The 13,597-nt window shown below is 43.8% G+C and overlaps 1 protein-coding gene across 1 annotated transcript in view; it reads right to left on the reverse strand.

Annotated features, from left to right (window-relative positions):
• CEMIP2 (cell migration inducing hyaluronidase 2) overlaps positions 1 to 12,526 on the reverse strand; it is an 83,210-nt gene extending 70,684 nt beyond the window's left edge. Inside the window, exon 1 of the mRNA XM_060102303.1 lies at positions 12,021 to 12,526. The gene's annotated coding sequence lies outside the window, so the exon portion shown is untranslated. The remainder of the gene's footprint in view (positions 1 to 12,020) is intronic.
• Between the last annotated feature and the right edge of the window lie 1,071 nt (positions 12,527 to 13,597).

The following is a 13,597-nucleotide window of genomic DNA, read 5'->3' on the forward strand; positions in this document are numbered from 1 at the left end:
AAAAAGGGGCATGATTTTAAGAAAATTGAGATAGTCTCCTATAAAGTTTTCAAATACTGTGCTATTTTATCCATGAAGGCTTCTCAGGATTCCACAATAAGTTCCCTGCCTGTTCTTCCCTGTACTCTGTTTAAAACTCTTATTGAATCACCTTGCTCTCTGCCTTATGTTTCAGTTAATGTAAGTACGTGTCCATCTCCTGCAGTTGACCAAAAGCCTCTTGAGAGCAGGGACAACACCTTACTCTTCTTGGTATTCTCACAGGAACTTACACCCAGTAGGAATTCAGTAAGTGCTTACTGAACTTAGAACATACTGTTTTCCTCTCTCTCTCTCTCTCTCTCTGTCACACACACACACACACACACACACACACAGATTGGAATTTCCCATTTACTCCTTTTTCAACATCCTTGAGGCTCTGGGAAATTTGTCTAATTTCTATATTAGTTACCCTAATTTGGGAAAAATTGAGAACATTTACTACTTCAAGCAAAAAAGTCAACGCATTAATTTTTACAAAATGCTAATATGCAATCTAGTGGGTGACTAAAAGGTATTAACAACTACAAAAAGAAATTCTAAAGATAAAGAACAGCAAACCATCTAGACAAACTCAACTTTTCACAATATTTGTAAGTTTTTTTTTTTTTTTTTTGCTGTACGCGGGCCTCTCACTGCTGTGGCCTCTCCCGTTGCGGAGCACAGGCTCCGGACACACAGGCCCCGCGGCCATGGCCCGCGGGCCCAGCCGCTCCGCGGCATGTGGGATCCTCCGGGATCGGGGCACGAACCCGTGTCCCCTGCATCGGCAGGCGGACTCTCAACCACTGCGCCACCAGGGAGGCCCAATATTTGTAAGTTTTAACCACACACCATGAAATGCAGTACGTACTTAGGAAAAAGGAGATGTTCCATTCCACTTTATATTGTTATGCTGACAGCAAATAAATGCTATGATCAAAGGAAAAGTCTTCTCAATACAGAGATAGCGGCAAATTAATTCAAAACTCCTAAGAACCCTTTAAAAGGGTTGAGTTTTCATTTTCTTTCTACTGCTGAGCTACTAATACAGAAGGCCAATTGCCTACCACAAGTGTTTATCACTTACACAGTGGTTGAGGACACTTGCCCTATAGTGCAAAATCATCCAGCCCCTCCAACCCAACGTAGGGGTGTCCCACAGCCCATTGCTATGCCATGCATATTGGCCCCATCATACTGACCACCTAATGAAAATGCAATACTTTTGACTCATTTAAGCTCTTTTAAATCCTGCCTACACTTGGTTTAAAAACTTATTTTTGAATGGAAAATTCAGGCTTGTAGGAACAGTCAAGAAACTGGCATGATCTCCTCAAGTTTATCTTTCTTTGATCAAGGACATAATTCTTGAAACAGTATCCAACCTAAAGGTCAGTTCTATAAATTAGTCTACTTTCTGAGAGTTTCAGTACAACTGGCCAAAACCTGACTAAGGAAACTTTTCCTTTTATTAAGATCTTAGTAGTTCTTTGTAACACACGGACTGGTATGCTCAGTCACAGCAAAAATAAAAGTAAATTATGCCAGGAAAGAGAGGTGTTCGCGAATTATCATGAAAACAAATGATAATTTTGTTTATAATTACTAGTAATCATGACCTAACAAAATTCTTAACTAGCTCCTAATGGCCTTGAACTTTCAATTAATGGTTCTAACTTCCAATCTCCTATTTTTAAGAGAAGGACAAGAGAGAATAACCACAAGGTGATTTTCAGGTTTGGGTATTTTTTGTTGGGGCGGGGGAGTAGGAGGTAGGATGTTTCATCTAGTTTTGTTTTAGATTCAGATTATGTCTGTAGTTGATAAACAATGAGCTCAACAACTCAATCAGACAAAACTATTCAGTAAAAAACAAACTTAGCAAAGTTGACTTTTAGGATCTTCAATTTCACAAACTGTCAAATATTTAAGCGCCATCAATATTCTCATATAAAGATTTTCAAAGGCAAAGGATAAAACAAAGAGAGTTTCAGAGAGGGGGAATTCTCTTATACATAGTTTAGCAGAATATACTTTATTACATATTCTATTCCCAGACCAAACAAGATAAAACACATTTTTCTACAACAATGACTGCAAAGGAATTCAGCATAAATGCTAGATCTATTCCTATAGCTATTTGAGAGAAAATAGACAGATGGTGGGGAAAAAAATAAGTTCACTTTCATTCAGAGATCTGCTTGGTTTTGTTTAAGCAGACTCCCAAAGAAATGAATACCCTGAGACTTCTAAACAGGACAGTGCCTTCACACTGTCACATTCACACATTCTCCATTATTACCCAGCACTTGTCATAGCCTTTCTGTCTTTGTCCTTCAACTCTCCAAATCGGGATGAGTCACTAGCACCTGCAATTGTCTGGCACATTCCCAAGAAATAAGACACTTTGCATAGTTAGTTTACCTGCCTTGATTCCTGCTCATTTCACTAAGCTGATCACACCGAGGCCAATGTTCAGAAATAGAAGGGGAATGCACCAACCTTGAACCATAAACAATTCCCTATGAAGTGAAAGGATAAGGTACTGAGACACTCTAATTCTAATCTTCTACCTTCTTTTCTCCACTTGGTCAATTTAGACACATATGATGAATGATATACTCAAAAGTTAACCTACTATTATATATAAATGTCAATATGCACCTGACTTCCAGTTTGGTACCATATATTGTTCACATTATCTCCCCCCTCAAAAGGAAATAATTCTCTCAATACACACTAACTCTAATTCAACCACAATACCAAGAAATCACAAGGAATATTTCAAACATATAGTCCTAAAAAGACTAAATTTACTAGAAAGAAATTTTTTCCCACTAAGCATTTGACTTGGAATAATTATTATTTAAAGTTAGAAGACATTTTTTTCCCTGCTTAGAAATTCACTTTTCATTTAATCTATACTCTCTTTGCTAGAAAACTATAGTCAGGAAACAGTAAATCCCTGGAAAACAAAAATTAACTACAAATACCAAGAGTTTGCTTTCGTGGAAAACAACGAAACAATATATGCTCATGGGTCTGTATTTAAGGATTTCAGATTAGCAAATTAGCTACAATTTCACTAAAGTGTATATATCCTTGGCAAATTCTATTGGAATCTCCTGTTAAAATATAGTCCCTCAAAACAGAGTCTTTATCTATAATATCTAATGCCCAAAGTAAACCTAGTGAACACTTTCCCACTTTAAAGTTAAGTAAGTGACCTTTAAGAAATAGTTTAATTCATTATTTTACTCCCCTCACTTAGGAGGCAGATGTCTGATTTTTCTGCCACCAAATATACTCATTAATCCTGTCTTTTTTCAGAACCATCCGTGAAAAGCAATGCTTGACCCTAAAGCCAAGATGGCTGATAGAGCGAAAAGGCTGGAGAACATTATCCCGGGAAACAAAAGAGAAACAAAAGGGGCAAAAATACAGATCTACAGACCAAGGCGGGTAGAAAGGGTGACAACTGAACAATATCTCACATTCCTCGTCCAATCAAAAATAAAATTTTTTAAAAAGAGCAAAGTACGTAGGCCTCTGGGTAGAAGTAAAGAACTAATGGATAAGCAAAACTAGAGCATGATTGTTCTTCAACTTGGAAAATTGGAGAGAGAAGGAGAGGGTCATTTTACCTACCAGTTCTCTGCTCTTCGCTTCTGTTTCCTTTCTTCCGACTATTATTCCTCAGATTCCTTTTTCTCCTTAATTCTTTCTACTGAAAGCTGTTCTTTTTTCTCCCCTCCCTCTCAAGGGTCTTTAGACCATCCCCCCTCGCCCTTTTTCCCCACTGGCTGGGAGGACACAGCAGAGAGACTCCCAACCTGCTGACAGTGATGGATGGCTGTGCAGAGGCACACAATGGCAGACGCAGGCATGTCATCAGCCTTGCAGCTGGCCTTCGAAAGAAAGAACCAAAGCCTAAGTCTGACCTGAGGAAGGCTGATTTAATTAAGGTCATAGCAAAGGGCAGAGCTGCCTGTGGGCTGCATTCTCTGCCGAGTGCCAGGGACAAAGCTTTAAGATGCTTCTCCAGAAGAAAAATTCAAGAAAGTCATGTTGGTAGAATGTTGAAAGGTGGGGAAAAAAGAAAAGACAACAGAGATGTGTTTGATAAATAAGTACAGGTGTACCAAAAGTTTATGATCCAGTGATATACAGACATCAAAATGCAATGACAGTAGGAAACATATACCAAGTATGTTTTGACATGCCTTTCAAACTAAGAAATATTCCAGATGAATAATGAGATGCCCAGACTGAAGTGATCCAGGCTACTCAATCCAACATCAAAGCAAAGTTTCTATTAATGGCAGGTGCAGGATCAGAATCCAAATGTATATATATTTTTTAACCTACAACACATAGCCTATTTTTCATACAGTATATTTAAGAGACAACCTTACCAAACAGGGAATGCGTTCAGGTTTGGGGATTGCTTATGAGACAGGATTTTGCTAGATGATTGGGACCCAGTGGTGCAAAAAATATACATGATCTCTACCTTCAAGAAGCGCATAGCCTAGCGTTTGCAGGGGGTGGGTGTCAGACGATGACACAGGTAAACAAGTAATTACAATATATGTTGAGGCAAAGACACTAGGCTGGTGTGTCTAAAGGGGTGATAGCCTGATTTTATTAAATCCCAAACTTACTTACCCAAATGTATACCATCAGACTACTACTAATACCTTCCTTTGCATGTGTGAACTAAAATCTACCACTGAACTCTGCCACTAAAATGACAACACACTGGGCTTCCCTGGTGGCGCAGTGGTTGAGAGTCCGCCTGCCGATGCAGGGGACGCGGGTTCGTGCCCCAGTCCGGGAAGATCCCACATGCCGTGGAGCGGCTGGGCCCGTGAGCCATGGCCGCTGAGCCTGCACGTCCGGAGCCTGTGCTCCACAACAGGAGAGGCCACAACAGTAAGAGGCCCACGTACCGCAAAAAAAAAAAAAAAAGACAACACACTGTCCAACAATAAGCAATATAGGGAGAAAACAACAAACTCATGATGTCTTTCGTGTGCTCCAGAAGGCTGGCTGGCAGGTGTCACCTGCAGATGAGTTCCTGAGTTCCTGGCCAAAATACAAAAAAATCACAGTCCCTGTCCTCCTAAGGCTTGTGAAACCTAGGCCTACCATAGGGACCATATTACACCCCTTCCACAGTCTCCTTGACATTTGTCAAATTCAGGGGTACCAGACAGTCAAAAGGCAGGACCCCCAGTGAACGAGCAATTACTCAGCACCAGAGCAGAGGCTGGACTTTGCATGGCTGAACAGGGATAGAATACTGCCAGCAGTAGCAGGACAGGTAAACAGGGGCTGAGTAATGAGCTCAAGTGATGAGGACAAGCACAAACAGGGAGCAAGAAGAAATACTTTAAGACTAAAGCCAAGTTCAGACAACATGGTAACCAGGCAGCTGGGGAAGGTTATCCATGAACTGACCATATATTGTGAAGGGGGGCCATATGGTAAGGACAGGCACTTGGGCAAGCAGCAACTAATATCCATCAAAAGATGTCATTAATCATGCGGATAAGACGATTTATCTCTCATTTGGCCTTTTCACCTATACCTTCATACACAGCCCACTTGCTACCAAACTGCTAGCTTCTCAACATTACCAGCACTTCATTCTGTCTGAGTATATGGCATTGGATGGTTGGGGAATGGCTATCACCAAGCATCTATTGAACAATTAAAGCCATATCTTTTGCATTAATGAAGTATAATATTTTTTAAATCCTCATACAACGTTGACTTTATAGTGGTGGCACTGGTGGTATTAAAAACAATGAATGGGGGCTTCCCTGGTGGCGCAGTGGTTGAGAGTCTGCCTGCCGATGCAGGGGACATGGGTTCGTGCCCCGGTCTGGGAGGATCCCACATGCCGCGGAGCGGCTGGGCCCGTGAGCCATGGCCGCTGAGCCTGCGTGTCCGGAGCCTGTGCTCCGCAACGGGAGAGGCCACGACAGTGAGAGGCCTGCGTACCGCAAAAAAAAAAAATAAAAATAAAAAAAATAAAAACAATGAATGGTATGTGTGTGGGGTTTTTTTGGGCCACAATTTTTAAAAAATGACTCATTTTTCTCATTTCTTCTGTAACCGGAATCAGGCATTTGTCCTTGTGCTAAACTTAATCTTTCCAATCTCTTAAATGTTAATAATGAATTTTCCAACCTCATTGTGTTAAAAAACAAGAAACAAAAAACCTCACTCATTCTTCAGGGAAGTGAGTTACCATTAGCAGAGACCATTATGATAAGAGAAAGCTTGCAGTCTCCAAGCACAAACCAGTAATTAGGCAAGAGCCCCCAGATCAATAATAATTTCACTCTTCGGAGAGACTTAGAAATCAGGCATGACATCTAGTTTGTGGTGAATATGCATATGTTTTAAGATACTAACATCAAACTCAGAGTCAATGAGGACAATTCTTTTCTCAGTTGCTCAATATGGATTGTCTTAAGCTGCAACCTTTTCAGGCAAAAACAATGTTCCAGTCGCACTTCTATGCAATGTTAAAGTCGTTTTTAAAATACATTAAAGCTAAGACCGCCACAAGCTCTCCTAGGCAAACTTTTCATAATATAAAATCTCATCGAACGCTGCCAAAGTTTTACTTATTGTCCAAACTAAGATGAAGCCCTGATAAAGTAAATAAAGTGAAAGGTTTATCACTTGTCACCATGTAATGAAAATAAATATCTTGTTACAAGTCTGGTTAGTCTAATAATAACAATTTCAGAGCAGATTTGCCTACTAGATCAAAGGACTGATTTGCTGGGAGATAGCAATTCTGAGTTTTAAGTCATACACAGCTTTGAGTCTGTTTCACTTTTTGCAAAGAGACATTTTAATAAAGACCCTATGCCTCACACATCTTTGTATCATTCACAGCAACTTGCACAGTGCCTTGCACATCTTGGGAATGTAACAAAATATTTGCTGGGCATAGTTTCTAACAACCAGCATTAAAGGCTTCCCAAAGCAAGTACAGGAAAAACAAAAGAACATGCAAACCTATTTCTAGTATGCTTTTATCATATGTTTCACAACACAAATCTGAGTAATGTTTCTTAGAAGAAGAACTTGCTTCTTTTAAAAAATGTGCACTTTGACAATATTTTAAATTAGTAGACTATTTATAGAAAATGCAAGTAAAGTTAACGTTACTTTTACACTTAGTTCCTTATCTGACAAATTTATTACAAGTAGCTTCACCCCACTCTGTGCACCATATCATATCTAGCTTCTCCCAAACAAAACAGAAGGTATAGTGTCTGCCTTAAACTTGGGCACAGTAGATTTCTAAGCCAGAATGCAAATTATTTCACTATTAAAACATTAAAATAACTAAATTGCTAACAAAACCAAAGAGTAACAAATTAGAGTATATTGTAGAAAAAAATATGCTGGCTGGAAATAGGGACAAAGGGGTTCTTGTCCCTGCTCAGCCATTAATTTACTACATGACCTTACCTAATTAGTTAGCCTCTCTGGGTCTCAACTTCCTCATTTTAATATTATTTTTGAGGCCCATTCAAACTGCATGCTAAGATTCAGCATGTGTAACTGTCCTGCGAACTGATTTATAGTCATACCACCCTTCCCCAAAAAAGTCACATTTAACATGGCAGTTTTAAATATCTGAGTATGGATTTCTATCAAAGGCAATTTATTAAAATGTCAGATGAGCTTAAGTCCATTTCAAGCGGAGAATTAAGGCAAGTATATTAAAGCAAGTACTGCTTACAGATTCAAGTTTCACCTAGACAGCAGCTGTTGCTATTGAGAGCACAGCCTTTCTTTAATAGTGTAGTTGAAAATTACACCTCTATACAAATGGAGAAAACTACTAAGGGTGATTTTCATGGTCTCAAAAATGTAGATGTATAGTTTTTCTTGTCCTTTCTTTTTCCTTTTCTATATTCATTTTGTTAGGATCAAGACAAACAGAAGGACTAGCCTAACTTGGGAGGGAGGGAGAAGAGTACGGAAGTTACAGTACAGACCCAGACAAGCCCCTCTCAATTGATGTACTGTATTAGACAGCCCATCCTTCTAATTAGTGTTCACAATCCAAACGCGATGAAAAGATTTCCTATGGCTGAGATGAAGATGCCTGAACAAGTGAGACTCACCATATGACAACAGCTGAAGACTTGCACTCAGGATGGGATTCAACACACTCAGGCAAGGGCCAATAAAATAGAAATCTGTGACTGAGACCAATTAGACTAAGTTATAAACTGTATCTATTTACAGCTTTTAAAAAGAACATATTTTGAAAGTACCAAACAGTATTAGCTTGTATGGTACTTTATCATATACACAGCAAATTAAATCAAAGTTAATCCTCAAAGAATTCCATAAAGTTATTTTACAGATGAAGAAACAATATGTGAAGAATTTGGGGATCTGCCCAATAAGTAAATGGTTAACAATTGTCAGAGCTTTGTTTTAAACTCAATTCTGACTTCAAGTCCTCCAATCTTTACATTTCAAAATGGTACCTCTAACACCAGTTTTCAGCCCCTACTATTATGTCTGATTTAGTAAATTTTATTTTTCACTAAATTGCTTCCCCCTCCCATTCCCAATCTGATCCTCCTCTGGGTTCTTAAAGCATTCTATGCATAATTCTCCAAACACTTATTGGGCTTTCTAATTGTTCATTTCCTTTCGTACCTGATAGACTCATTTCTTCAACAGCAAAGACTGTTTTATCTTTCTTTATAGATGGAAGCCACCAGGTTATCTTTGCTCCTTGTTTTTTGTGGGGTTTTTGTTTTTGGCCTCGAGGCATGTGGGACCTTAGTTCCCCGACCAGGGATTGAACTGGCGCCCCCAGCACTGGCAGCGAGGAGTCTTAACCACTGGACACCCAGGGAAGTCCCTATCTTTGCTCCTTGTGACCTCTCGAATTTCAACCAATTCATCCAACTCCCTCTCCCTACCAAAAAGAACACTCCACAAAGAGAGTGGGCAATCAGATTGCTTCCAGAAAGCCTGACACACAATAGGTGATTAATAATTGTTAGCTGAAGGGATGGTGGGTGGGTGGACGATGCAATACTCATAAATATTTTACAGCAGTTTACAAGGTACACATTTACATTCAGCATCTCATGTGAGTCTAAAACTGTTAATTTGACAATGATAATTTAAATTTTCTCTTTCTGACATGTGGTTCATCATTCTCAATTTCAGAAACTTGCCCAGAGGCACATAGCTAGTAAGTAGTAACTTTTCAAATTCAGAAATGGCCCACAAGACTACCTTACTCTCTGCTTTGTTTCCTCTTCATTTCCAAGATAGCTGTTTGAGAACAGGCTTGATTATGTCTATTAGAACATGAATGAGGTGTTGCCCCATTCTGGTTTCCTGTTGTGAAAGTTTCCTGACTTTTGAAAATTTGAGGGATTATAGGCCAAATCAAGAAAAGAGACTTTATGGGACTTCCCTGGTGGTGCAGTGGTTAAGAATCTGCCTACCAATGCAGGGGACACGGGTTCGAGCCCTGGTCCAGGAAGATCCCACATGCCGCAGAGCAACTAAGCCCGTGTGCCACAACTATTGAGCCTGTGCTCTACAGCAACTAAGCCCGTGTGCCACAACTACTGAGCCTGCGCTCTAGAGCCCACAAGCCACAACTACTGAGCTTGTGTTCTGTAACTACTGAAGCCTGAGCACCTAGAGCCCATGCTCCACAGCAAGAGAAGCCACCACAATGAGAAGCCCGTGCACCATAACGAAGAATAGCCCCCACTCGCCGCAACTAGAGAAAGCCCGCGTGCAGCAACCAAGACCCAATGCAGCCAAAATAAATAAATAAACAAACAAACAAAAAAACCCCAATAATCCTTAAAAAAAAAAGAGAGACTTTTACTCAATTAGCTGTGACAAAGGAAATCTAAACAAGTACCATGTAAGAATTCACTGATTCAATTTTCCTGTCCACACACACACACCCACAGTGCCCAGTCCTCACCTTGCTTGCTCATTCAGACTGTTAAAGGGAAACAGGTGATGACTCAGAATTCACTTCTAACCTACTTTTCTGGGCCTGTAAACACATTCAGATAAGACAGCATCAGGTGGAATGAACTGAAAACCACAAGACTTCCAGTTACACACACACACACAGATCCTGTAGTGCAGGTACACAGAAAATTGAGAGGAGTGGTTTTAATGTAAAGGATAAAGCACCAAAAGGTGCTACCCAATGTTTACTAAGCAGAGGAAGTGAAGGAGTTTGCCCAGAAATGCAAACTCAAAAGAACGCTTTGCATAGCTAATCGAAGACACAACCAAAGTATGATGCCCAGACCAATTGTGAAAATAGCAAGTTTCCTTCAAGGGTCAAACAAACATTAACAGCTCCTTTCTAGACAACCAAAGAACCATAAGGCTAAATATTTTAAATGTATTTGTTTTTATTTTATTTTTTAACATCTTTATTGGAGTATAATTGCTTTACAATGCTGTGTTAGTTTCTACTGTATAACAAAGTGAATCAGCTATATGTATACATATATCCCCATATCCCCTCCCTCTTGCGTCTCCCTCCCAACCTCCCTATCCCACCCTTCTAGGTGGTCACAAAGCACCGAGCTGATCTCCCAGTGCGAGGCAACGGCTTCCCACTAGCTATCTATTTTACATTTGGTAGCGTATATATGTCAATTCTACTCTCTCACTTCGTCCCAGCTTACCCTTCCCCCTCCCGGTGTCCTCAAGTGCATTCTCTACGTCTGCGTCTTTATTCCTGTCCTGCCCATAGGTTCATCAGAACCTAAATGTATTTGCTTTTAAAACAGAGACATTTCCAACAGGTAAGCCTGGCTTCTTTGAGGACTCAACTCAGCTCAGGTGAAACCTCCCTCCATTCCCCTTGCTCTAAATTCTTCTCACTTTGTACTGGGAAGAGCTCACGAAGATAGTATCTGCACACCCTCAACATGCGCAATTATGCAACATCGCATCACAGTCACACTGAAACAAGGGGAGTGAACACAAGCCAGTGAGTGTCTCCTGTGCGGAATGAAAGTTCTTAAAATTATTAAGCACTCTATCTTTAACCCTTACTGCTGATGAAAGGAGACATATATCAAAGTCTGTTTTCCTAACTTAATGCGGAGAATTTAAGTGAGCGGCTTCCGCTCCACGGGAAATCTGGGGACACAAATCAACCCTCAGCAGACAGCATCCAGGGACGTCAGAACCTTGGTTTTATTACAAGGGGTGTAGCAACCAGCATTAACCGCAGCACTTAGGGGTCCTCACAGAGCCGGACGCCCTTCCTTTGCCAAGACCTCCCAACTTTGCAGAGGAAAGCTGGAAGTGGGGGCCAGTGCTAAGCCTTTCCCCAGCTTTAAAGAAAGCTGCAGGAGATCTTAAAGAGTCGCCTTACCTTAACTAAAAGAAACTGGGGTAGGAGACGTGGGGGGGGGCACCAACCCAAGGTAATAAAGAGACAAAGATTACCACAAACGCGTACGCGCGCGCTCACTGAAGCCGAAACTCTGCAATGCACATTCCACCAACCTTTCACTGTAGTCGGCTTCCTGTGGGGTTTATTCCCCCAAGCCAGCCCTCTCCAGAAAGTTTAAGACTGTTCACACCGACTTTCAAAGGTCCATTGTTTGCTTCCCCGTAAAAGCAATGAAAAGAGCGAGGGAGAGAAAGAAATCAAGATGTGGTTCCCAAAGACCCTTTCTTATGGACAGGACTTACTCGGGGGAGTCTTGTTACTCCTAATCCAAAGAGGAGAAAGGCGGCGCGCGGGGGGAGGGCGGGAGGGTGCTGTGGGAGGCGGGAGGATTTTGCCATTTCAATAGAAATGCCCCAATGCCTGACTGCCGGGAGCCGGGAAGGAGCGGAGGACCATGGTCCGCGTCCTGGCAGTGGCCCCCAGCGGGCAGCAAGGGAGGCAGGGCGGGGGGGGGGGGGCTGGTGACCCCGTTGCTTCTTACCTTCCCCTCCCCCGCTTAGCGTCGGCTAATTCAGGTGCCTACACAGCAGTCCAAAGAGACAGAGCCGAGCTCCTGGCGTCCCAGGGTCTGGATCTTCCCTCCATTGCCAGGGAGCCCCTCCAGCCCCGGTCCGCCGCCGCTGCCGCTTTTACGCAACTGGCAGCCGCAGCCTCTGCCAGGAGGTGAAACACTCTCCTCTCGGGAATGACGCGCACTTCCCTCCGCCTCCGCCTCCTTCTCCTCCAGTCCCGAGCCTCAGGGGCAAGGGCCTCGACTTGCTCTCTCCGGAGCAGCTACTCCGCCGTCTCCGTTCCTTCCCCTCCGGGAGGAAGAGGAGGAGAATCGTGGCCCGGGCGGCTCGGGCCGAAGCGTCCGCGCGACAGTGAAGCGGGGGCGGCCGCGCTGAGCAAAGCGGGGTTCCGGGAGTCCCGCCTGTCCCTGGTCGGCGGGCGCCGCGGCTCGCTTCGGTCGCGCTCAGCCTCCGCCGCCCAGACAAGCAACCCGGCTCTGCGGGGCCGAGGGCTGTTGATTGGGCGCTCGGGCAGGCGAGACGAAGAAGGCGGGGGGAGAGGAGGAGCCTGTGGCCGGAGGAGGCGGTGACCGCGCAGGGCTCCTCCCGCTGCCCCAGCTCAGGGCGAGCTGCGAACGCCGGCGCTCAGCGCCTCTCGCTGCGGCGCCCAGGAACAGCACCTGACCGCCCGGTTGCCGGAGCAGGCCCCCCAAGCAGCGCCCCACGCTGCGGCACCCATCAACTCCAGGTTGAGCCTAACCCAGAGCCCCCATAACCTCCCAGCTGAGCTTGACTCTGCACCTTCATCACTTCCCGGCTGAGTCTGAGACTGCGCCCCCCATCACTCCAAGGCTGACCTGGACATTATACCCTTGTCACCTCCCGGGGGAGCCTGACTTTGCGCCCCAACATCTCACGGCTGAGCTGGACATGCCCCTTCATCGCTCCTGGCTGAGCCAAACTGCGCCCCATCAACCCCGAAGGGACTTCCACAACTCCCGAAATTTTTCTGTGCGTTCGGCCACCGCACCACGGCTGCCCCCACCTGGCCAATGACCGGCGCTGGTTTCTTAGCCTTTTCGGGAGAACAGTCTGCTCTCGACTCAGGACAGCTCCTCCGGCAGCGTAGAGCTGTCCCAGCATCCCGCTCTCACGCCAGAATAAATATACCTACGTCTCCCCACGCCCCCTGCCCGCGCCACTCTGGAGTGGCTGCCACTTGCAGGAGTGACGCTGCAGGCCACTCCCCCGCCCACCCCAACTCCGACGTACCTCTACCTCTCTATGGACACCCACACTAGGGCTGGAATAGCCTGGCCGCCACCACAGCTGGAGCTGCTCTCACCGAGGGAAAGCTTGGCTCCCGCTGAGGGCGCGGCCGGGGCTTTATCACTCAGACCTACGAGGTCCCAGGCTAGTGACAGCAGCAGGACTGCCGAATCCAGGCTGTCGCCATCCGCCACTTAATCCGGAATTGGAAGTTTTTCCGCTAGGGAACTCTTTCAGGGAATACTGTACAGATAGATTGTTCAATTTTCAGGGTTGCTCTTTTCTTTTTTCTCCACCC

This window comes from Mesoplodon densirostris, chromosome 6 (assembly GCF_025265405.1).
Source record: "Mesoplodon densirostris isolate mMesDen1 chromosome 6, mMesDen1 primary haplotype, whole genome shotgun sequence".
In the NCBI taxonomy this organism is placed as follows: domain Eukaryota; kingdom Metazoa; phylum Chordata; class Mammalia; order Artiodactyla; family Ziphiidae; genus Mesoplodon; species Mesoplodon densirostris.